The sequence below is a fragment of the Thamnophis sirtalis genome, unplaced genomic scaffold (assembly GCF_051295495.1).
Source record: "Thamnophis sirtalis isolate CommonGarterSnake01/CBP01778 unplaced genomic scaffold, rThaSir2_p1.2 scaffold_5, whole genome shotgun sequence".
Taxonomy (NCBI): domain Eukaryota; kingdom Metazoa; phylum Chordata; class Lepidosauria; order Squamata; family Natricidae; genus Thamnophis; species Thamnophis sirtalis.
Window position 1 is genome coordinate 69,488,133 of NW_028261385.1, and position 24,707 is coordinate 69,512,839.

Consider the following 24,707-nt stretch of genomic DNA (forward strand, 5'->3'; position numbering starts at 1 on the left):
GAATTAGAATGTTTTGATTTTAAAAGTGTTTTTAAATAAAAGTTTAGGTTGTTAAAATGGATGAAAAAAAGTATTTTTCCCTTTAAGATTAAAGAATCTGAAAGAACACAGTGAATCTATATATCATATTTTTCAGATTATAAGACGCACTGGAGTATAAGATGCACCAAGATTTTCACCAAGAGGTGAATTTTGTGAAAAATGGGGCATGCAGAGAGTTTGGGAGGCCTGTAAAGTGCTTCTGGGGGCCGAGGAGGGCAAAAATGTGACACATGGAGGCTTGATCTTCCTAAAGGGTAAGACTTTTATCGATCTCAAATCTGCTTTTTTCTACCCCTCCCATGGCAAGACAGGAGTAAACATATCTCTCTGTGCTTTATTTTTTCTCCCCTTTCCTCTGATCGGTGGTGACACAGAGCCACTTGGCCTAAGGAACGGCAGTTGGCTCACTTCTTCTCTTTAGCAAGGAGGGAAAGATACATGGGTACTGCTGAACGGCCACTGCTGCGCTTGACTGGGAATGGTCCATTGGGCAAGGAGGGATGGGGATCGCTTCCATTTGGATTAATGGTTCCTTGCAGTGGCGCCTGAGCAGCAAAAGGGAAGCCCAAAGAAAATGATCCAGCAAAGCTGCCTCCTTGAACAACCGGGCTTGTTCACAGCCCTCTTGGCTGCCCTGCTTTCTTAGTCTTGGGGCAAAAGCAGGTGCCAGGCTCCAGGGAGACTCCTGACCCAGCACTCCCGCATTCCGAAATTTCCTTTTCATCCCTTGTTTCTTCCACTAGCCAAGATCCCGATGATGCCAATATTTTTTCTGGAGAGAAAGTGGAGATCTAGCATCCTGAGAAAAGTCTTCATGGAGAGTAGATCATTTCTCTTCCCTTCCTCCATCCCCAACCCCTCCCCTCCCAATCTGTCATGCAGTGCTTATTGCTATTGCTGCTATTGCACCCAGCTACCGTTTCTCTTTGCTGAATGATAGATATGGGGGGATGGGAAAGGTGGAGGAAGGGAAGAGGAATGATCTTCTGTCCACAAAGGCTTTTCTCAGGATGTTAGATTGGGAAGTTCAAAACCTGGAATGGGGTACAATCAAGCTTGATTCAAAGGCTTTGGCTCCTGAGATCACTGCACTGCAACCAGAAAATGCGTTACCACGATCTCTGCCACCTGGAACCATCCAAGAAGGGGCAGGTGAAGCGGGTGCTTTGTGAGAGGTGTAAGGCAAGGTGGCTTGCTGCTGGCCTCCCCCTTCTTCAAATGACCTTGTCGCAGGGCAGTCTGCTTCTGGATCTGGCCAGGAGAAATTCATGCACTGTTTTTGCAATCGGGGAGGAAAAAGAGCATTTCAGGCGGTGGGTGGTCCCAGCTTGCAGGGATCGCCCGCTACCTGAAACACTCTTTTTCCTCACCAATTACAAAAACAGGGCTTGCATTCCTCCTGGCCGGATCCATCTTCCAGGCCAGGAGTAGAAGCCAGTTGCCCTCCGACTGGATTGTCTGGAGAAGCAGGAGTCCAAGGGGTGAGCCACCTTGTCTTATGCCTCCTGTGCAGTGCCTGCTTCACCTGCCCCTTGTTGAGATAATCCAGGTGGCTACATTCAGAGTATAAGACACACCCAGATTTTCACCCTCTTTTTGGGGGGAAAAGGTGCATCTTACACTCTGAAAAATACGGTATTTAAAAGTGAAATACCACTCATGCATCTTCATGAAATCTCCAGAACCATAAAGTCTACAAATTTGAAAGTTGGCATATGTTCCTCTGGACTTTAGGTCCTCGCTAAGAAAGGATATTTCAAAATGACTATCAGATCATTAGTATTTCTTATATTATTATTAACATGCTCTGATGCTAAGGGGTTAAAGATGTTCTATTTCCCCCCCACACCTGAAAAGAATTCTGTTTAAACTGTCACTTGGACATGAGTGTGGCCAGCATGTGATTCATTCAGCCTGCAGGGTGGGAGTTTAGACATTCTACTTCCGCTCCCCACCTAAAAAATGCTCTGATGCTAATAACTTACACTAATGGAGAGAAGGGAATAAGATAGGAGAGGCTTCTGTGGGGCAAGCCTGAGGGACAGAAGGGGATAAGATAGGAGAGGCCTCTGTGGGGCCAGCCTGAGGGAGAGAAGGAGAGAGGAGAGACTGATAGCAACTATTCAATAATTTTCAAGCTGTAAGTGTCAATTTATCAAGCCCAATCACATAGTTTCATAGCGGAGCATGGGTATCCAGCTAGTATTGGTAATATAAATGGTGATAGTTTATAAATATTATCAAGTGCAAATAGAAATATAGATTATTTCCACAGTAAGGAAGATAAAGCAGAAATGATTAAATTGAGTGTTTTATTCAAAGAGGCAAATCTATTTAATCTATTTAATATATAAATAGCATAACAATAGCACTTAGACATATGTACCGCTTCACAGTGCTTTTTTTTAAAAAAAAGATTTTATTGGTAAAAAGAAAATACAACATCCATAACTTGTAAAAAACAGTACAACTACATTTCGAGATATTCCCATACTATCAAATCATTATAAACATCAAAGGTTAGGTATCTTTCCCTCCCTCTTTTCTTCCCTCATTTCTTCTTTTCCATACCCTTTTCTTCCCTCCCCCCCTTACTTCCTTCTCCCCTGCCTTCCCTCCTTTCTTTTCTCCTTTCCTCCTTTCCTTCCCCCTCCTTTCCCTCCCTCGGTCCCCCCCTCCTTCTCACATACCTTTCCTCCTTCCCTGCCTCTTTCCCTCCTCCTTCCTTTTCTCTTAATCTCCCTCCTTTCCTCCCTCCTTCCTTCCTTCCTTTCAACTCTCCTTCTCTCTTTCTTTCCCTCCCTCTTTCCCTCTTTACTGCCCTCTTCTCTTCCCTCCCTCCTTCCTCCCCCAGTTTCTTCTCTTTCTTCTCTCCTTCTTTCTTCCCACCTTCTTTCCCTTCTCTTCTTTCTCTTCCTCCTCTTTATCCTTCCCCTCTTCTTCTGCCTTTCCTATTCCTCTCCTTTCTCCTCTCCATCCTGACTTCCCTACTGTCCTCCTTCCCTCCCTTCTAACCTTTGTTACATTTGCATATTTTCCTCTGCTGAGGCCAACCTGGTTCTCTTTCCCTTTCCTTGCTTGAAGAGGCAAGGATTAGAAGTCCTCTCGCCTCATCTAAAATGAAGTTTAATCGCTAATTTCATGCAGGTAATTATAGCGGATTTCCTATCAGCTTTTTAAAGTTTTCCCAACATTGTAGCGTAACAAAATTGCTCGACGGTGGGTTCTCGCCCCTGATACATTTCTCCTTTCGTTTATCTCTCAGTTGTTGTATATTGTTCATTTGAGTTATTGGTTTAATCGTATTAGGTTAGTCAGCTATCTCTTTTTATGTCTAGGTCTTCACTGACTCATCAAGCCATTTGTATAGCTTCTCCCAGACTGTATAAAAGTCTGTGTCTTCTTTGTCATTAATTCGCATCGTCAGTCTGTTCATTTCTGCTAGTTCTAAAATTTTATTCATCACCATAGTGTTGGTGGGGGCATTTTCACTCTTCCAGCACTGTGCGTAAACAATCCTTGACGCTGTCAGAATATGGACTAGGAGGTATTGGTCAGATTTGCAATTTTTTTGATCTATTATCCCTAATAAGAAAGTTTCCGGCTTAAGGCATAGTTTAATTGACAGGATTCCATTCAGCCATCCTAGTATTTGCTTCCAATATGCTTTGGCTACCGGACACGTCCACCACATATGGTAGTACGTGCCCAGCACCGTTTTACATTTCCAGCATATGGCCGAAACTTTTGAAGACATTTTCGCCAGTCTTGTCGGTGGAAGATGCCAGCGGTAGAACATTTTATATATATTTTCTTTATAGGCCGTCGACTTTGTCAATTTTAAGTTCCATTCCCAGACTCTTTCCCAGTCGTCTAGGTCTATTGTGTGGCCGATGTTTTGGGCCCAGGTTACCATGACTTCTTTTACTCTTTCTGCTTCCGTTTTTCGAATCAGTAAGCAGTTGTATATTTTTGAAATTAATTTCTCATCTGGTCCAATTAAAATTTTATCTAATTCCTGGTTCTTGTTCTGGAAGCCAGGTTGTGCTAGATCGAATTTGTGTTTGTTTTGAATTTGAAGATATGGCCACCAATCGATGTTTATTCCCTTATCAGCCAAATTTTCCCTGGGGTTTAGTTTAGTTTGGTCGTCTAGCAACTGTTGGTAGGTAACAATTTTATCCAAGTTTATCAAATTCGGGTATATCAGGGCTTCCGTCGGAGATATCCATTTAGGTAGTTGCGTGTAGTATCTCCTTCTAATTTCGAGCCAGTCCTTAATCAATACCCCCCTTAAATGGTGACTACTAAAATAATTGTGGATTTTATTTCCCTCGCACCATAAGTAGTTGTGCCACCCGTATTGCAGGTCGTGGCCCTCTATTGTTAAGATTCTTTTATTAGCTAACATTACCCATTCTTTTATCCACATAGTTGTTGCTGCTTGATGATATGTTTTCCATTCCGGTAATCCCATTCCCCCTTGAGTTCTTTTATCCTGCAGGTGCATATATTTTATTCTGGGCTTTTTACCATTCCATATAAAGTTTCGAATCATTTTGTCCAAATCATTATAAAATTTTTCCCCTAGCTTAACCGGTGCCGTTTGAAATAGGTAGAGGATTTTTGGCAGAACATTCATTTTAATTACTGCGACTCTTCCCATCAGTGATAGTTGTAGTTTTGACCAGGTTTTTAAGTCCTTTTGGGTATTCTGTAACAACTTATCATAGTTGTCTTCTTTTATGGAAGAGCATTTCGCAGACAGCCAGATCCCTAAATACTTAATTTTTTTAGTTACCTTTAATTCCATTGTTTCCTCTAGTTCTCCAATCTGGTTTTTGGGGAAATTTTTTATAATCATTTTTGTTTTTTCCTTGTTTATTTTTAAACCGGCCACACACCCAAAGTTCTCAATGTCCTTCATCAAATTCGGTCCTGAAAGTAAGGGGTCTTCCACGATAAAGACCATGTCATCCGCGAAGGCCTGTACTTTATATTGTTCTTTTTTTATGGTCAAGCCCCTAATTTCCTGATTTGATCTTATCCGATTTAAAAGGACCTCTAGTGACATAATAAATAGTAGTGGGGAGAGCGGGCACCCTTGTCTAACACCCTTTCCAATTTGTATCCTCTCCATTAGTTCCCCATTGACTATAATATTTGCAGATTGCCGTGAATATATAGATTCTATAATCTTAATAAATTTGTCGCCAAATTTCATCATTTTTAGTTGAGTGGTTAGAAAGTTCCAATCTAGGTTATCAAAGGCTTTCTGAGCGTCGACAAAGATTAATGCGAGTTGTTTCTTGGATCTTGTTTGATAGAATTCCAGGGTATCAATTATTATTCTTGTATTGTTTCTAATATGTCTTTTTGGGAGAAAGCCGTTTTGATCCGAATGGATACTTTGGTTTAATATTATTTTTAGTCTTTCCGCCAATATTGATACAAAGATTTTGTAATCTGCATTTAACAGGGATATGGGTCTATAATTTTGGACCTTGCTACTGTCCGCCTCTTCCTTTGGTATTAGGGTGATGTAAGCTTCCCCCCATGATTTTGGGACCCTACCATTTTGTAATGCCTCATTACATAGTTCTAATAATTTGTCTTCTATGGTATTTTGAAGTTTTTTATATATTTCCGACAGAAGCCCATCCGGCCCAGGTGTTTTATTGTGAAATCACACAAGAAGAACTGAAAAAGGCCATTCACAGTGCTTTATAGACTTCCCTAAGTAGTGTTACAGAGTTAGCATATTGTACCCAACAATCTGGGTCCTCACTTTACCCACCTCTGAAGAATGGAGGACTGAGTCAACCTTGAACCTGGTGGGATTTGAACTGCCAAATAGCAGGCAACTGGCAGTCAGCAGAAGTAGCCTGCAGTACAGCACTCTAACCTCTGTGCCACCAAGGCTCAATGTTATTAACTGTACTTAGGAACATCTAAAGCCCTCCCTGAAATGTTCCCCATGCCAAAATATGGCAACTAGCTTTTGCATGTTGGGACTTTTTGGCGATTGCTTCCCTATTTTTGATGCCCTATCTGCTGAGGTATGTCTAAGAACCGGCATTTTTATTTTCCTCGATATTTCAATTTGTAAATGTGATCTCCAACGTATGTGAACCTTCATAAAAATATTTTTCAAGTACACTCCGGTTGGTTTCTCTTGTGTTATATATTTTGATTGCCGCGTTTGTCTATTTTCATTGTTCAGATTGTATTTGGGGATCTAAGTGCTTTCTAAGTGACCCTGTGAAAATATTTTTTTTCTTTGAAAGGCAGCGTCGAACTGAAACATGATAAACAAGCGAGCACTCAAACGAAACCTAAAGACGCATTGATTGCCTGGTATTGATGAGGTGCTTTGCATCATGCAGACATGTCAATCTGTTCAGCCTTGAGTTGAAGCCGGGCTGATCTACTTAGGATGGCTGACACCGCTTTTCTCACAAACGGTGCCTAGCCTCAGAGAAGCTGCTGTTGCAAAAGGAGGGATGGGGGGGGATATGAAATAGCTGTTCTACTGATTATATGAGGGACACCGTCTTGTGTCACAGAATCATTGCTTCTCTTGGACTTCAAGGAAGCCAAGACTTCTTTTGAAGATCTGTCCAGAAAGATGAGTAAATGTAATAAATACATCTATAACTCTTCTGAGGTTAACAGACCAGGAAGAATTCTTTTTTTAAAGAACCATTTTTTTTATTAGTAAGGGCTGTGTTCCCTCTGGGAAATCTGTAAAGCTTTGAAGGACCTGCTGGCTCTGAATAAAGCCAAGGTCAAAACTAGACAGGACAAGAAGTCTTTCTCTATTCTCTCTCTCCCTCTTTTTTTCTCTTTCAGACTGATGTTTATTCCTGTCTCACATCAATTTTGATGTCTCTTGCCTTGTCTTTCTGTTCCTTCCTTTTCCTTCCTTCTTCTATTGTGGTTCACAGTCCTCCTCTCTATCTTGCTTCTTCTTCCGTATTTTTTCTTTTCTGTTTCTCATTCTGTTCCTCTTACCTTCTTCCTTCCAGTCTGAACTGAAAACTTCTAATGTGATAGGAACAAAACTGCCTAATCTGCAATTTGCTGATAATAAGAGGCAAGTCTATACCTTACATGGAGAACTAACAGCACTCAGTCAATAGCTCCAGCATGGTTGAGCTGTAGGTATGCATCTCATTCAGTAGAGATACTTATTCATTTCTTCATTCTATTTTTCTCATTCACCCATACAGATGTAATGTAATAAATCCGGGCAACATATGCAAGTTCAGACATACTCCCTTACAAGCAAACGGATTCTAGATACCACAAATATTCATCTGGCCATGTTTTCCACTCCACTCAAAATGAAGCCACCACCTTCAGCTTTATTCTGAATGTATCATTCAGTCCTGTGAGATGACTTTTGCCATCTTGCTTGAAGATCAGATTATTGGAAGGGCTGTCTGGGTGGGGACAACAATAGCAAAATATAGTTTGCCTCTGGCTATCTCTGTTGGTACTCATTTTTTAGTACTAACTCTCAGGGTTGAACCAGAGGTGGTATTCAGCCTGTTCTGGTGAACTGGTAGCAGAAATTTTGAGTAGTTCAGCGAACCAACAAATACCACCTCTGGCTGGCTCCACCCCATCTAATCCCTGCCTCCCAAGTCCCAGCTGGCCGGCTGCGTCTTCTTCTGTTACTCTACACAGGAGAAGTTAGTGGTATTGGGAGGGAATGGAAATTTTTACAGTATCTTTGCCCTGGAGTGGGGTGGAAATGGAGATTTTACAATATCCTTCCCCTGCCATGCCCATCAAGCCACACTCACAGAACCGGTAGTATTTTTTTTTTAATCTTACCACTGGGTTGAACTGTGTGGTCCTTGGTGCTCCCTGAGCCTGGTTGTTTTCTTTCAGACTTTTCATTACCAAAGTAGGTGACATAATCAATTCTAGAAGAGAATGCAGTTTGCCACTTCATTTCAGCACTGATAAAACATCTGCAAGACCTGAAACAAAAATGAACCATCTGCATGAAAACAACCAAGAACCCAACCATACCTTGATTATTCTGACTCCCCTTGTTTCCATGCTGGTGTGTGTGTGTGTGTGTGTGTGTGTGTTTGTGTATGTGACTTGGATTTTCTCTAAAAACAAATGATGTATGTATGGTTAAGGCGCATCACACTGTATGGGGTAGCTTCATTGGCTTCAGAGGAATGTGAGGAGGAGCAGGCCAGGGGAGCCAGAGCTCCTCAGGATTGGGATGGCTTGTTAGCAAGGAGAAATGGGGGCAGGTTGATTGAGAGAGAGCAAGCAGTGAACATGAGGAGCGATGGAGCTCAGGGGATGATCAAAGACCACCCCTTCCTGATCCTCAAGCATGGAGAGTGGAGAGAAGGCAGGAACACTGCAGGCAGATCCAACGACTCAGGAGGAGAGGACCCCACCCCTCTTCACAAGACATACCTGTGGCCTGAGATTTAAGCAGGGGAGGGTCATTTGTGGGAACAAACACTGAATTGATAGAATTTGGTGTGCTGGTATAAATAGTTGGAGTTTGCAGGACTGTTTGCTTCTTCATCACTTGTGGACTCAGTGTCTTCTTCCTGACTTCGTGGACTCAGTACTTTGTTCCTGATTTTATGGACTCATTGTTTGTTCTTTGTTTCGTGGACTCCTTTCCCTTTGTTTTACTGGACTGGGTGCAGCCAGAGACTGCTGTGGGTGTAGGTGTGCAATTTGTTCTGGAACTTTCCAAGAACGTGGGAGCATTTGGGGGACAATTTGGAGCATTAAAGGGGATTTTGAACTCTCATCTGGCTGTGGGACCTTCATGTCTTGTCCTGGGTCATCACATGCAGTGATCTCTGTATGCAGAGCATCTATGGGCTCTCCTTCAACTCAGCACATGAAAAGGCTGCTTAAGGATTAGTTCTGCTGCAAGATAATGTTGGCATGTTTTGCTTGTGGGGAGCTTCTAGTGACATCAACCCACCTATTTCAAGGTAAAGAATATATGCAAATATAACTCTAACAGACATGCATCTTGCTCTACTGATACTTACATTTCTTAATGGAACATAAATAAAACCTACTTTCTTCTACAGCACAGGATTCTTTATGCTATTCTACGTGATGGCTCAGTGATTAAAATGCTGAGCTTGTCGATCAGAAAGGTTAGCAGTTCAGTGGTTCAATTCCTGTTACTTGTCCCAGCTTCTGCCAACCCAGCAGTTCAAAAACATGTAAAAATGCAAGTAGAAAAATAGGGACCACCTTTGGTGGGAAGGTAACAGCGTTCCGTACTCATTCGGCATTTAGTCATGCCAGCCACATGACCACTGAGACGTCTTCGTACAGAGCTGGCTCTTTGGCTTTGAAACGGAGATGAGCACCACCCCTTAGAGTCGGGAAAAACTAGCACATATGTGTGAGGGGAACATTTACCTTTATACTCTACCTGTGGGCAGAGACAATGAGATTTTCTTAATTTTTTTCTCAAATACCCTCTTTATACAGATGAATTTGCAAACTGACGGAGCTGCTAATCTGCTGGGCCTGCTCACATCAACATAGCAGGTTGAAGCCAAAAGCTGACGTGTGCAGCCCTTGCTATAACCTGAAAACCAAGCACAGGGACCAGAGCTAACAAAAAATTGGCAACAAAAAATACAGACAACCTACCCTTTCATTTGGTCTATCCCACAATTCAAGAATACTTTGGAAGAGAAGGCCCCCTAATAATCCTATCTGCCAGGGAAAATACCAGTCAATACCAGAAAAGCAGATTACAAGAGCAATTAAAATTAACGTTAAGAAAAAATGGATATGCTAAACTAAGCATTTTAACCACTGACACTGGACCTGAGTCTCCCACAGAGAGAAGAAACTTTGCCAGGAATAACAAATCCCATCTTTAAGCGCCGTAAAGCTAGGGCTTATTTTATCCTTAAAGAAGACTATTTTCAAAACAACAGACTCTCCCATACAGTTCACCATGCTTGACATCCAAGCCTACATTATCTGACAATGTGAACATTCGGAAATGTTGAACAGCTGAGAGGAGCTTACAAAAATAACTCCAATTGCGTGAAACAGAGGCTTCATTATCACCTCTAAATGGCAAATCCTGTGTTGACGGCATTTCATTTCATGAATGCCTCAATTTGAACTCACTTCCCCTTGACAGCAGGAAAACTGTTGGGAAGATCGATCTCAGCGTGGCGACCCTCAAGATTATTTTTTCTTTCATCCCCAAATACAGGCACAGATTTTAAGTCCATAGACCTCTCGTAAGAAAGGAGAGATTCCACAGCTCTCCAAAAGACCAAATGTTGCAGGGATTTTTTCTTGTATCTTCCGTGTTCTATTGATACCTCCCAAATCTTTGAGGAGACAAGTGATAAATTATGTTCTCACCTATCACAGCAGCTCTTTCTAATACCACGTCCCATCTTTCTCTCTAAGCTTCAAGGCACACCAGAGCTTTGTGGGTGTGAATGGATCATCTTGCTTAGCAGATTATTAGTGTAATTGGCATTGCCAGGGTTGTGCAGCTTCAGCTCTAGGTAAGTGCCTATGTCATCGAATGAGCCTGGGATTTATTTATTTATTTTTATTTTTACACTGTGACTGTTTTGACGCTTAAGGAACATATACTGGGAAAGAAACCTTAATCCTCACCCAAGGCAGCTCTTTAGTAGGGTTTCATGTTATTCAAGTTGGAGATATCATCTGCACTGGGTTCAGCCTTTTGGGTTTCATTTGCCAATGTATTGTTGGAAGAAATGTCCATCTGGGTTCAGTTCCAAGTGGGGGAAAAAATCACTAGATTCATGGAAGTTGCTTGGAAAGAAGGTGTTTAATGGTGGACAGGACCACATGGCTTGAAAATGTTGAGTGAAGGGGAAAAAAGGGGAAGAGATACTGAGAGTGCCTGAGTTTTAAACCCTCTCTGGGCTTTTGAATTTGAGCTTGTATTCTGATTGGTTGCCAGACTCCCATGGGACCATGCAGGGGCAATTCTGTAGGCTGTCCTAAATTCTAGGCTTGGTTGAGCCATTCTGGATGACATAATCTTCCCAGATGCCATGTGGTGAAATAGGTAGAGGGCTAATCCTATGATATCCTGAGAGCCATGTCTTAATCCCATCATCCTGGAGCTGAATGGAGGAATAGAGAGTTGCAGGGAGCTGCTTTGTCTTTGTCTTTAAAACATGTTTCTCCTTTTCTCATCCAGGGAAGTATAATATTCTGCCTTTTTAATATTTCCTAGAATTTTTCATTCTTCTAGGAGAGGGATTGGATACTACAGCAAGTATGAGACAGTAACAAAGATTTGGAAAGTGATTTCATTTCTTTTTCGGTGTGATGGTGCTGTTTAGTAGCCAACTCAGATTTTCCCCAAAGGACTAAGTTATTGGTTCAAAAATATATATTATACATGCACTTTTCGAATCCTTGCGAAATAAATTTGAGAAGGATGTTGCTAAACAAGACAATTGTTAAGTGAATTTTGCCCATTTTGTAATCTTTATTGACACAGTTGTTAAATGAATCACTGCAGTTGTTAAGTTAATAACATGTTTGTTAAGTGAAGCCAGCTTCCCCATTGATTTTGCTTGTCAGAAGGTCGCAAAAGGTGATCACATGACCCTGGGAGACTGCAACTGTCATAAATACATGTCAGTTGTCAAGCATCCAAATTTTGATCATGTGACCATGTGGACGCTGCAATGGTTATAAGTCTGAAAAAGGGTCATAAGTTACCTTTTTCTGTGTCATTGCAACTTCAAGCAACCAGTTGAAGACTGTCTGTACAGCTTAAATCACTGATCTGCCATCCAAGCAAAATAAAACAATACTTCACTGATATACCTTAAGAAAACTTAAGTATTTTTTATTATTAAGTATTTATGTAGTATTTTTAAAGCATTTATTTTAAGTATTTTCATTTTTAATAAAAATACTTCATTGTTGCTCCCATTTATGGTATTTTCAAAATAGTGGAGGGGGCAGGCTTCAAAAGGTTTTCCAGCTTCTCTTTGGGGCAATCAATAGTAAAGTGGTTGTTTTTACATCATTAAAGAAAAGAAACAAAACAAGGCATAATCCTACAATTTAAAGTATTGGCATTAATCTCTAAGGCTTTCATAGCTTGGCATCTCCAGGACTGACTCCACCAAATAGATCCCATCTGACCAGCTAGATCATGCAGGGAGTGGCTTTATAGTGTCCAAGAATTCCAGGATGTCTGAGCAGCCAATGCTAGAAGCTGCTGCTTCTCTATCCCAGCTCCAAAGCTGTGGGATGGGCTCCACCTGAGATCAGACTGGCCCTCTTCCTGAAAGCTTTTAGGAAGTTATTAAAAGTGAAGAATTTTTTTAAACAGAGTTTTTGATAACGGCAACCCAGTGATGGGTTGCTAACCGGTTTACTAATGGTTTGCTCATGCTCACATGTGCATGCAATGCTTCTGCACATGTGCAGAAGCGTCCGGGTGGATGGGCGGAGCTTCCTGCTACTGCCACTACCGGTTCGGTCAAACCGAGCTGAACCGTGAGCAACCCACTTCTGCACCAACCAGTGATGTGTGGTGAGGTTTATGGCTGGTGAGGCACTGATACAGTTGTGGGTTTCAAATTTTTTTAGACTTGTGGACTTCAACTCCCAGAATTCCACAGCCAAGCATGCTCGGTTCCAATTTAAAGCAACAGCGTTTGTTTTTCTCCTTTGTGAAAGAAGTTTCCTTCTTTCTTTTTCTTTTTCTTCTCCCTTCCCCTCCTTCCTCCCTCTCTCTCTCCCTCCCCCTCTCTCAAGCACACACACACATGCACACACACACACACACACACACACACACACACAAGTTGGATTGGACTATCTCTCCTACCCCCTTCCATCTCTCCCACTCTCTCCCTCTCAAACAAACACACACACACATACACACACAAAGTTGGATTGGAGGGAGAGCACCAGCGAGGAGACCACAGGAGGAGGCAGGAAGCTAGTCAAAGAGCCATACTGGAGCACGCACACTTTTCCCCAGCCCCGGAAGGATCGAGCCTTCACTGATTACAGGTTTGAAAAAGCAACATGGCTCTGCCTGCAATGAAACTAAACTTGGGGAGGGACAGCACAAGCAAGCCAGAGTCCTTCCCTCCAGCCTTTGCCCAAAGCCCCGCACCAAGAGGATGAAGTTTGAATTCCTCCCCCTCCCTCCGACCCACGTACCTTTTCCAGCTGCTTCAAAGAGGACTTAAACTCTGCTCTTGCCTTGGGTCCTCTAAAGAAGCCCCACCCAAATGAGCTCCCTCTACTATGAGGCAGGAGAATTGCATGCCTCACCTACATCAGGAATTTTTAAGCTTTTAACCCTTGCTTAACTCTGCTCGAATGATCATAAAACACCTAAAAAGACTAGACAAGGCACGCAGTTCTTCTGCATCATAGTAGAGGGTGCTTTTTTAGAGGCTTTTTTAAACAGTTAAGCAGAGTCATCCACAGTGAGGCAGCAACTAGTTCAGCCTGACCTCAGCTCTTGCCTTTTTCCTTTTACATTTTTTTTCTTTTCATGATGACAGGGATGATTCTGTGCCTCCTCTGCATCACCTGATTGCACGACACAGGCACCAACCCTCCTGCATTAATTGTTTTCCTTCCTTCCTCCTTCCCTCCCTTCCCACCCTCCTTTACCCTCCCTCCCTTTCTTGCAATTGGATTGTATATTGTTTTAATATAGCTGTTGCTCTTTGCACTATAGTATTGTAATACTAAGTTATGCAAGACTACAGCAGGAAATCTAAACACATTTTTAAAACTATTAGAAATATCAAAAATAATTGTTGTACTTTATACAGAATTGCAGTTAGGAGAAAATCTGACTGGGCCATTTATGAGTCTGTTCAATTTCCTGTCCAGATGTTAACAATTGATAGGTAGGTTCAAGATCTGTCCTTTAATTTTGCTTATTATGGACATGAATCTTCCTTCTTTTATAGTGGTCCCCAAACTTTCTGGCATCAGGAACTGGTTTTGTGGAAGACAATTTTTCCACAGGGGATGGGGATGGTTTTTTGTGTAACCGATATCCTGTGATTGTGCAAATAAAGCTTTACTTGCTCCCTGCTTGAACTACCTGATTAACAGGCCATAGACTTGTTCTGGTCCATGACCTGGTAATTAGGGACTCCTGCTCTTATAGACCTCGGGAAGGTAACCTTTGGGTTACCTCACCTCCTATATCTATTAACACTTGACCAAAGAACACAGGGTGGGAATAATGATGTTTTGCCTACATGTGAATGGTTAAAGCTGAAGAAGACTTGGTTTTTGCTATATGCAAAACCACCCACAAGGTTTGTATTGAAAAAGACAGTGTAAAATAGTGTTTCAGTCACTGGACAATTTGCCACCAAATTCCAGCAGTGGGTTATATCACACGCATGGCCCAGGTATTGATGGTTGTTGACGGTTTTTCCATCTTTCAATTCTGTCTCTAGGACTTTTATCTCTTTTTGAATGTCTTCTTTTCTAATCACATTCTGAACTTCTCCACATTTGATGTTATCTGGCTGTAAAATGTTATAATTCGGAGCAAACATCCTCCATACAAGCTTTCCCAGTGCCATCTGCACCAGTTCATCACACTGGTTTCTTCTCTACCGTTAGCAATAGCAATAGCAATAGCAGTTAGACTTATATACCGCTTCATAGGGCTTTCAGCCCTCTCTAAGCGGTTTAAAGAGTCAGCATATTGCCCCCAACAATCCGGGTCCTCATTTTACCCACCTCAGAAGGATGGAAGGCTGAGTCAACCCTGAGCCGGTGAGATTTGAACAGCCGAAGTAGCCTGCAGTGCTGCATTTAACCACTGCGCCACCTCGGCTCTTAGGAATACAATGCAATGCAAGGTATAGATCCACAATTTGCTGCCAAAGACAAATGCTACACTAAACTGTTTTCTGTACAAGCTGCTTTTCTTCTATAAAATTGAAACCAAGGTTAATATAAATATATGTACAAGGTTACCACCCACATCCAGGTCTCATAAGACAAATTTGCTAATATTTAGGTAAATGTGTGTTACAATTATTGTAATGAAATCAGAGTATAGTACAGGTAGTCCTCGACTTATAGCAATTCAAAGTTACAACAGCCCTGAGAAGAGTGACTTATCACAGTTTTCACACTTACGGCCATTGCAGCCATCCCATGGTCATATGCAGTGGTAGGTTTTCATTTTTTTTACTACCAGTTCAGTTGTGCACATTTGCGCATGACTCTTCTGCGCATGCACAGAAGCATCCAGGCGGCTGGGCAGAGCCTCCCGCCACTGCCACTACCAGTTTACGCGATCTGGGTCAAACAGGGAGCAACCCACCTCTGGTCATATGATCAAAATTCGGAAGCTTGACAACTGACTCTTATTTATGATGATTGCAGCGTCTCGGGGGTCATGTGGTCACCTTTCGCGAACATCTGACAAGTAAAGTCAACGGAGAAGCCAGATTCATTTTACAACCATGATAGTAACTTAACTGCAGTGATTCATTTAACAAGTGTGACAGAGGTGGGTTCCTACCAGTTCGCACCTATTTGGTAGAACTGGTTCGTCAAATCTACCGAACCGGTTAGAAGAGGTTCCACCAGTGGACCCGGAAAGCAGGCCACACCTACAGAAGAGGTTCCAAAAATTTTTGAAACCCACCACTGGTCCTTGGATATGATTATTCTACACTATCATGCTCATATTTATAAAACTCAGTGCCTCTGTGAAAGGTAAGGATGACTACTGCGTTTGTGGTGCAATCAGAACATTGCGTGTGTTGAAGTTGTTTTAACGCAAACCAAAGATGCCTTTTAAAAAACAAGTTTACATCATATTCTTATGCATGCCAGTGCTGTGTGTGAGGTAATTTAAGGTGGTTCTGATAAGTGTCATCGGCATCTTCATATCTGGTCACATGAGTGGCAAGCCACTCTCACAAAGGAGGCCACACCCACAAAGTAGGTTTGAACAATTTTTGAAACCCACCACTGAAGTGTGACCAGAAAAGTCATCAAATGGGGCAGAATTCACTTAACAAATGTCTTATTTGGCAACAGAAATTTGGGGGTCAATTTTGGTTGTAAGTCAAGGACTACCTGGATAGCAGCCTACTGAAAGCCACATCACCCCAATTCTTTTATTCTTATATCTACTTGAAGAAGAGTGTCTGCCCAAGGAGTTATGTTACAATTCTCCTCAGACCTTCATTAAATTAAATCATTCTGCTCTCTGCCAAAAATATCACATCGTTGAGACAGAGTGGGCAGTGATATTAAAGGGTGTTGCTTTTCTAAATCTCTGACCCATACATAATTGAGCTTATATTTTAAAGCCAAATTTTGTGCAACTGAAACTTTTCAAAAGATACTTCATATTTCTTAGATCTCTGATGGATGAAAGAAAGAAAAAGAAAGAAAAAGAGAGAAAAAGAAAGAAAGAAAGAAAGAAAGAAAGAAAGAAGGAAAGAGAGAGAGAAAGAAAGAAAGATAGATAGAAAGAAAGAAGTTAACTTGACAGAGATTTCCAAAACATCTGGTTACTTTGGGAGAAGCCTTTCAATGGCACTTCTGAAAGATGCTGCATTATAACATCGATTAAATCCATGTATTATTTCAAAGTCAAAAAGCCGGCACAGCTAATAGATGTGTTAACGAAGACTGCCAATCCATGTGCTGCCAACAATTTTACTAGCAAGGTCTCAAAAGAACAGTTACAAGATTACTGCATATTACAATATGGCAATTATATGTATTTACCTTAATTATATACTTAGACATAATTATAATAATTGCATGTATAGGTCATATTTGACAAAATTTTAAAAAGGAAAACTCTAGCAAAGCTCACCATAAGACTGATGAAAGAAATATTGTGATGCTAGGAGAAATTTAAACAATAGAAGGACATTTTAAAAAGAGCTTTAATCTTCAGGCACAATTTGATATTGCTATTTGTGATGGGGAAGTCTACCATAATCCACATTGCTGATACCACATACAGTACTTAAATCTTGAGTATTTCTCCCTCCTTAAGAAATATTATCCTTAATTCCAGAGTCAACCAAATGTTCAGACTAGATTTGGACCTGGCATAGGGAGACAACATGTTTGGTGGTGTTAAAGGTGTTGGAGGATGTAAGCTGTTCAAACCAAAGCTGCCATTTGCAATTGACCGATGGTGATTTTGTCAATCCTGGTGATGTTCAAGAGATGCTCCAGAATGTTTCAGGATTGCACCCAAGGGTCCTATTACTATTGGTCCTTCTTTTACTTTCTTTTGCCATAGTCATTCTACTTCTTGATGTTTGTATCCCCCCCTTCCCAGTTTTATGTGAGCCGCCCTGAGTCCCCTCAGGGAAAAGGGCGGCCTACAAATTCTAATAAAACCAAACCAAACCAAACTTCTGTTTGTTGTGATTTTTCTCCATCTCTTTCTCTTCTCTTCTACTGTCTTCAATTATTGTCACGTCCATTATACAGATGTTTTTGCCTTTGTTATCGACAGTTGTTAAGTCTGAGGTGTTATATGGCAGATGCTTGTCTATCTGAATTCTAAAATCATAGAACACTTTAGCTTCCTCGTTGTGTATTTTTTATCGATTTTGTGGTCCCACCAGTTTTAGCTTGGAGGCAATTGGTATTTTTTGCAGATCTTCCAGTGCACCATTGTTGCTAATTGGTCATTTGTTGTTTGGAATCTGACTGTGCAATTTTCTTGCAGCTGCTAACTAGGTGGTCCACTGTTTCTACAACTTCTTTACCAAGGCAGCATTCATTGTTTCTTGCTGTCTTCTCAATTCTGGTTTTGAATGCATTTGTTTCTTAAGTTTGGTCTTGTGCACCCAGAATTAGCCCCTCTATCTCTTCAACGTTTTGGCTCCTAGTCATTGCCAGGTCTTGTTGCTATTTGCTTTATCTGCTAGAGCCAGGATGGCGAACTTATGGCACGCGTGCCACAGGTGGCACGCGTAGCCATTTTTCAGGGCACCTGAGGCACTGGCCAGCTGAGTTCATCCTTTTTTAAAGGCATTTTTTGCCCTCCCCAGGCTCCAGAGGCTTTATAGGAGCCTGGAGAGGGCGAAAAAATCCTCCCTCACCACCCGGAGGCCCTCTGGAGGCTTCATGAGCTTCCCTGAAGCCTCTGGAGTGCCAAAAAAATGGCCCTATGGGCAAACTGGAAGTTCGGGAACGGACTTCCAGTTTGCTCGGAGGATCGTTTTGACTGCTCCAGAGGCTTCAGGGACCCAAAGGTCCTTGAAGCCTTCAGATCACGCAAAACAACCCTCTGAGCAAACCGGAAGTGAGAGCAGTCAGAATGACCCTCAGAGCAAACCGGAATTCACTTCCGGTTTGCTCGGAGGGTCATTCTGACTGCTCTGGAGCCTGTGGAGGGCTTCAGAGGGCTTCCGGGGGCGGGGGAGGCTGATTTCGCCTGCCCCAGGCTTCTATAAAGCCTCTGGAGCCTGGGGAGGGCGAAAAAAGCATGTAAAAAATGGGGGAGCACCTGTAGTGTGTGCATGTGCACTGGTGGGGTCACACATTGCATTATGGGTGCAGCACAGCTGCACACGACCCCCCCTGAGCTCCCCACACTTATGGCCCGTGAGCCAAAAAAGGTTCTCCATCGCTGTGCTAGAGTATTTTTTTTAAGTAGCTGTGTAATACTTTGCCTTGCCATGTCTCTTTTCTATTCTTCATTTGCTCTTTTTTGTCAGTCAGTTCATTATCATAGTTCACCCTACAGTCAGCCAGATGTTTATAAGAGGATTCAACATTTTTATCCATGTATTGAGTTCTTCCCAAAGACCTGGGAGTGGCCAAAGTTGTTTTGTTTGATGGTGTTAAAGGTGTCATCTCAAGATGTAAGCTGTTCCAAGTATTATTATCATTAGCAAAAACATAGACCAGTTCCAGCTCTAGTGGTACCATATAAAGACCAATGAAAAAAGTGTGGCCTATCATGATATGATCTGCAGAACCACTTCCTTTGCTGAAATGGAAATATGACAACTAGAAAATAACTGGCATACATACCTCTTGATGTTGTAGTCTTGTAAAGCTGATCTTTGGTAAGCAGTATGTTTAATCGGTTTAAATAAAGCCTAGTTTTTATTTATTCATGAAGCTTACCTATTGCTTTCCAGTGCTTGGCACCAGTGTTCAGTCCTAACTGCATTATACATGCTGCAGTTTTCAAAAATGCAACCGGGATTATGAAGATTTGTAAAATAAATATTTTTTTAATATTCTTTTGTAAACATTCCAGTGTGTAAAATAGCAGCAGTAAGTGGAAGCTCCCAATGTGTCTATTGATTACCGTTTTCTACAATTTCTTTTTTTATCTTTTGCAATGCTAGAAAATATGAACATTTAGTCTACCTGATTGGCAAACCCAGCATTTAAGTTTTATAGAAGTCATGAATTTTCCAAGGAAATAGATAACTCTGCAGAACCATATTTTAAAAAAAGTTCTTTCTGATATCAACAAAGACCCAAAATGACTATTTTTTAAAAAAATGACTTTTTTAAGGATGGTATCTTTCAATTTATGGTCTATTTCATTTTTTAAATCATTGGCTTTCTTCTTTAATCTTTGGACACAGTCTAGAACATAGAAATGAGTTTTGACACTGGTGGAAGAGACGTAAATACATGTGATACAGGTAGTTCTCCATTGACCATGATTGAGCCCAAAATTTCCATTGCTAAGTAAGACAATTATTAAGTGAGTCTGATTTTAAAGCCTTTTTTGCCACAGTTCCCAAGGTCACATGATCAGAATTCACACACTTGGCAACAGGATTGTATTTATGATGATTACAGAATCCAGTGACGTGATCACCCTTTGGAAACGTCTGACAAGCAAAGTCAATGGGGAAGCCAGATTCATTTAATAACTATTTTACTAACTTAATCTGCAGTGATTCACTGAACACCGGTGGCAAGAGAGGTTGTAAAATGGAGCCAAACTGACTTAATAGCCATCTCACTTAGGAACAGAAATGTTGGGCTCAATTGTGGTCGTAAGTCAAGGACTGCCTATAAACACAAATAGATAGGGGTGAATCCTTTTTCATTAACCTGCCGTACTGCATTCTAACCACTGTGCCACCATGGTTCTAGCTCCAAAAAAGCCAGAGAAATGTAGATAAGTACAATGCCAAAAGAACCAAAATACAGACGAATAGATCAGTGGTAGGTTTCAAAATTTTTTGGAACCTCTTCTGTAGGTGTGGCCTGCTTTCTGGGTCCACTGGTGGAACCTCTTCTAACCGGTTCGGTAGATTTGACGAACCGGTTCTACCGAACTGGTGCGAACTGGTAGGAACCCACTTCTGGAATAGATATACAGTGCCCAGGCTTGGTTAATGGTCCAGGAAGTGGGGAAAAGCAGGACTGTGTCATATGGATTTCCCATTGAATGTATCATGGCTCCGATCTTCCATTTAACATAATGCATAACAGTTGTTATAACAAATAATGGTTGGCAAAGCTTTGGGTAAAAGACTAAAGCTTTACTCCTTGAATTAATATCTCAGGAGCCATAAACTGCAGCAATGTACACTATAGGCAACAGATACAAAATAAATTATAAACATCAATGAGATGGGATCCCATGACTGCAAAAGGAAAGGGCACCTTGATTATTCTATGAGATAAAGTTAATTGAAGAAAGTTTGATTGGTGACCCCTCCTTTTTTTGGGTAAAGTCATTTGAAAGAGTAAAAAAGATGAAGAAAAACCAAAAGGAAAAATAATTGGAGGATTAGCTTTTCTTTCCCTCTCCCTGCTACAGATAGTATTATGATAGCCTTATAAAAGCAGAATTTAAAACCCTGATTTACAGCAGAAAAAGCAGGTTAAAAATAGCAGCATCAATGTGTCTTTAATCAGTATGGTGTTTTTTTTAAAGAATTGTTTTAATATCAGTTCATCAGATATATGGAACCACCATGCACAATCAAAATGCAAATCGACACCAGACATTTGTAATCTGGACGGAAGAAAGGCAAGACGTGCAACGTGCATAATTTTTCCCCCTATATCTAAAATACATTCTGGAAAGCTTAAGAAATTGAGGAAAGTCTACTTTCCATCAGGCATTACTTTCACTTTCTTTCATTTACTACTCCACTCACAAGTTGTTTACCTCTAAAGGTGAAACAGGAAAATACTAATGTTCTGGCCTAGGATTCTCCAGCAGCACGAAGCCTAGTCCTTGTCCCAATAAACCCCTTTTATTTAATTTACAGTGAATTCCTCTCGAGCAAAGTCTTTCCTCTCCCACAGTCTTTCAAGATAGTTCACAATTACCGTCCTTTATCAGGCTTGGAGAGTGGCCAGGCTGATATCTTTCAGACGCCACAATACTTGGCAAGAATGCAGGAATGAACTAATTGTCTCCTGCAAACACCCCTCTACTTTTGCTCCTCTTTTGTTCCCTATGGGAGGAGCCATTTACTGTCCACCTGTGGCTTTACTCCAAGTGACCCTTGTTCCTTAACTGCTCCCTTCGATTTGGCAACTCTGTGCATGCGCATACTGGGAACAGGCTCCAGATGTTCATCTGCTTCACTGATGTCTGACTCCAAAGGGAGCTGATAACTGTCAGATGGTCCTCGCCCCATCTCTGCATCCAACACAGAGCACTCATCAGAGCCTTCCCCAGACTCCAGGACTGGCCCATGTTCCTCCCCAACCTCCTCACTGTCCGAATCTTCTGCCAGCTCTGCTGGCCTGGCAGACCACAACTAATTCCTAATATCTTGAAACCTAAAATGTCAATTAATACAGTTCAGAAAGATAACTGACAAGAGATAACCACCCTTTTCTTTCTTTTCCATGCAAAGAAATAAAAACTAGAAATTCATTTAAATTGTAGAGCATTATTGCTTCATTCCTAGAGAGAATGAACTAATAATGCTCTACAGTTTAAATGTAGAGCATTAAACAATTAGGAAAATATATGCAGCCACTGAGATTCTCCATAAATTTGATGGCATGTAATCAATCAGTTGCAGGTTGATTATGATCGGGACCACAATTTCCATTCTTAAGCAAAGTGGTTGTTAAGTGAGCTATGTGTAATTTACAACCTTCTTACCATAGTTGTTAGGTGAATCATTGTGGTTAAGTCAATCACATAGTTGTTAGGAAAATTCATTCCCTTATTGACTTTGCTTGTCCAAGGCTGGCTGGGAAGATCATGAATGGTGATCATGTGACTCCAGGATGTGACTCCAAATTTTTATCATGTGACCATGGGAATGCTGGGATGGTTGTAAGTATGAGTACTGATTGTAAGTCCTTTTTTCTCCAGTGCTGTTTTGAGCATGCTTTATGGATTGAGTTTCAACGGGCTTCTCCTGATGAAGTGGACAAGGCCATGGGAGCGGTGAGTGCCTCCACTTGTATACTGGACCCATGTCCCTCCTGGCTGGTCTCGACCAGCAGCGAGGTGACACGGGGCTGGATCTAGATGATTGTGAACACCTCTCTCCAGGAGGGAATCTTCCCACCCCTCCTAAAGGATGCGGTGGTGAGACCCCTCCTGAAGAAATCGTCTCTGGACCCAGCCATTTTGAGTAACTATCGTCCAGTCTCCAACCTTCCCTTTGTAGGGAAGGTTGTTGAGAAAGTGGTGGCCTCGCAACTCCAACGGTCCTTGGATGAAGCCGATTATCTAGACTCTTTTCAGTCGGGTTTCAGGCCTGGTTACAGCACGGAAACTGCTTTGGTTGCGCTGATCGATGATCTCTGGCAGGCCAGGGATAGGGGTCACCCCTCTATCCTTGTGCTTCTTGACCTCTCAGCGGCCTTCGATACCATCGACCATGGTATCCTTCTGCGACAGTTGCGAGAGGTGGGGGTGGGAGGCACCGTTTTGCGGTGGTTCTCCTCCTACCTCTCGGACAGGTCGCAGTCGGTGTTGGTCGGAGGGCAGAGATCAACCCCAAGGCCCCTCAAGTATGGGGTGCCACAGGGTTTGGTCCTGTCCCCTCCCCTATTTAACATCTACATGAAGCCGCTGGGTGAGATCATATGCCGGCACGGGATTAAGTATCACCAATATGCAGACGATACGCAGCTGTATCTGTCTGCCCCGTGCCAACTCAGCGAAGCAGTAGAAGTGATGTGCCAGTGCCTGGAGGCTGTTAGAGTCTGGATGGGAGCAAACAAGTTAGCACTCAATCCAGACAAGACCGAGTGGCTTCTGATGTTCCCTCCCAAAGATTGTCCAACTGTTCCATCTCTCAGGCTGGGGGGAGAAATTAGAGAGGGTTCGCAATTTGGGAGTCCTCCTGGATCCACAGCTGACTCTAGAACACCATCTGTCGGCTGTGACCAGGGGGACCTTTGCCCAGGTCCGCCTGGTGCACCAATTGCTACCCTACCTGGATTGGGAGGCCCTTCAGACAGTCACTCACGCCCTTGTGACCTCAAGACTGGATTATTGTAATGCGCTCTACATGGGGCTGCCCTTGAAGAGTGTTCGAAGACTCCAATTAGTCCAGAATGCAGCCGCGCGAGCGATTGTGGGTGCACCCACGTTACACCTATCCTCCGTGAGCTGCACTGGCTACCTATTAGTCTCCGAATCCGCTTCAAGGTGCTGGTCGCTACCTATAAAGCCATACATGGCATCGGACCTGGGTACCTGAGAGACCGCCTCCTGCCGATTACCTCTCTCAGACCAATTAGATCGCACAGGTTGGGTCTTCTCCGGATTCCATCTGCCAGCCAATGTCGGCTGGCGACTCCCCGGGGGAGGGCCTTCTCTGTTGCAGCTCCGGCCCTCTGGAACGAGCTCCCTGTTGAGATCCGGACCCTTATGACCCTCCCGGCCTTCCGCAAAGCCACCAAGTCCTGGCTGTTCCAGCAGGCTGGGGGGAGCTGAGACGCATCTACCTCCACGGAAATTGTGAATGTTGGTTTTGTTTTTAATATGTTGTCTTTGTCTCGTTCCCCCCTCTCCCTTGTCTTTTGTGAGCCGCCCGGAGTCCTCCGGGAGTGGGTGGCATACAAGACAAATAAATAAAATAAATAAAATAAATAAAATAAATAAAATAAATAAAATAAATAAAATAAATAAAATAAATAAAATAAATAAAATAAATAAAATAAATAAAATAAATAAAATAAATAAAATAAATAAAATAAATAAAATAAATAAAATAAATAAAATAAATAAAATAAATAACTTTGAATGGTTACTAAATGAATGGTTGTAAGTCAAGGACTGCGTGACAGAGTTGGAAGGGACCTTGGAGGTCTTCTAGTTCAACTCTCTATACCATTTCAAACAAATAGTTGTGCAAAAAATATTGAAAGCTTCATGAATTTGCGTGTCATCCTTGCAGAGGGGTCATGCTAATCTTCTCTGTATTGTGTCGATGTTAGTATTCGTGCTACCAAAGTGAAGAGACCCAACCTCCTAGGGTTGAGAAATAGTTAAAAAGAAGAAAGAAAAACTACCCTTTTTCTGAATCATATTTTTGATGAAGACATTTTAGATAAGTTTCCCCTTCCCCATCTTTTTACAAAATGCTTAATAGTAAATGAGAGAAATGTTTGTTGTAAGAATTGTATGGCTCATTCTTATATGTCCTGTTATCCCACCTTAACTATCC

General features: G+C 41.9%; 1 non-coding gene across 1 annotated transcript; it reads right to left on the reverse strand.

Moving 5' to 3' along the window:
* Window positions 1–24,394: 24,394 nt before the first annotated feature.
* On the reverse strand, window positions 24,395–24,503 carry LOC148045415 (U6 spliceosomal RNA). Its single transcript, XR_015696836.1, has one exon. It is a non-coding gene; the product is annotated as a U6 spliceosomal RNA (small nuclear RNA).
* Between the last annotated feature and the right edge of the window lie 204 nt (window positions 24,504–24,707).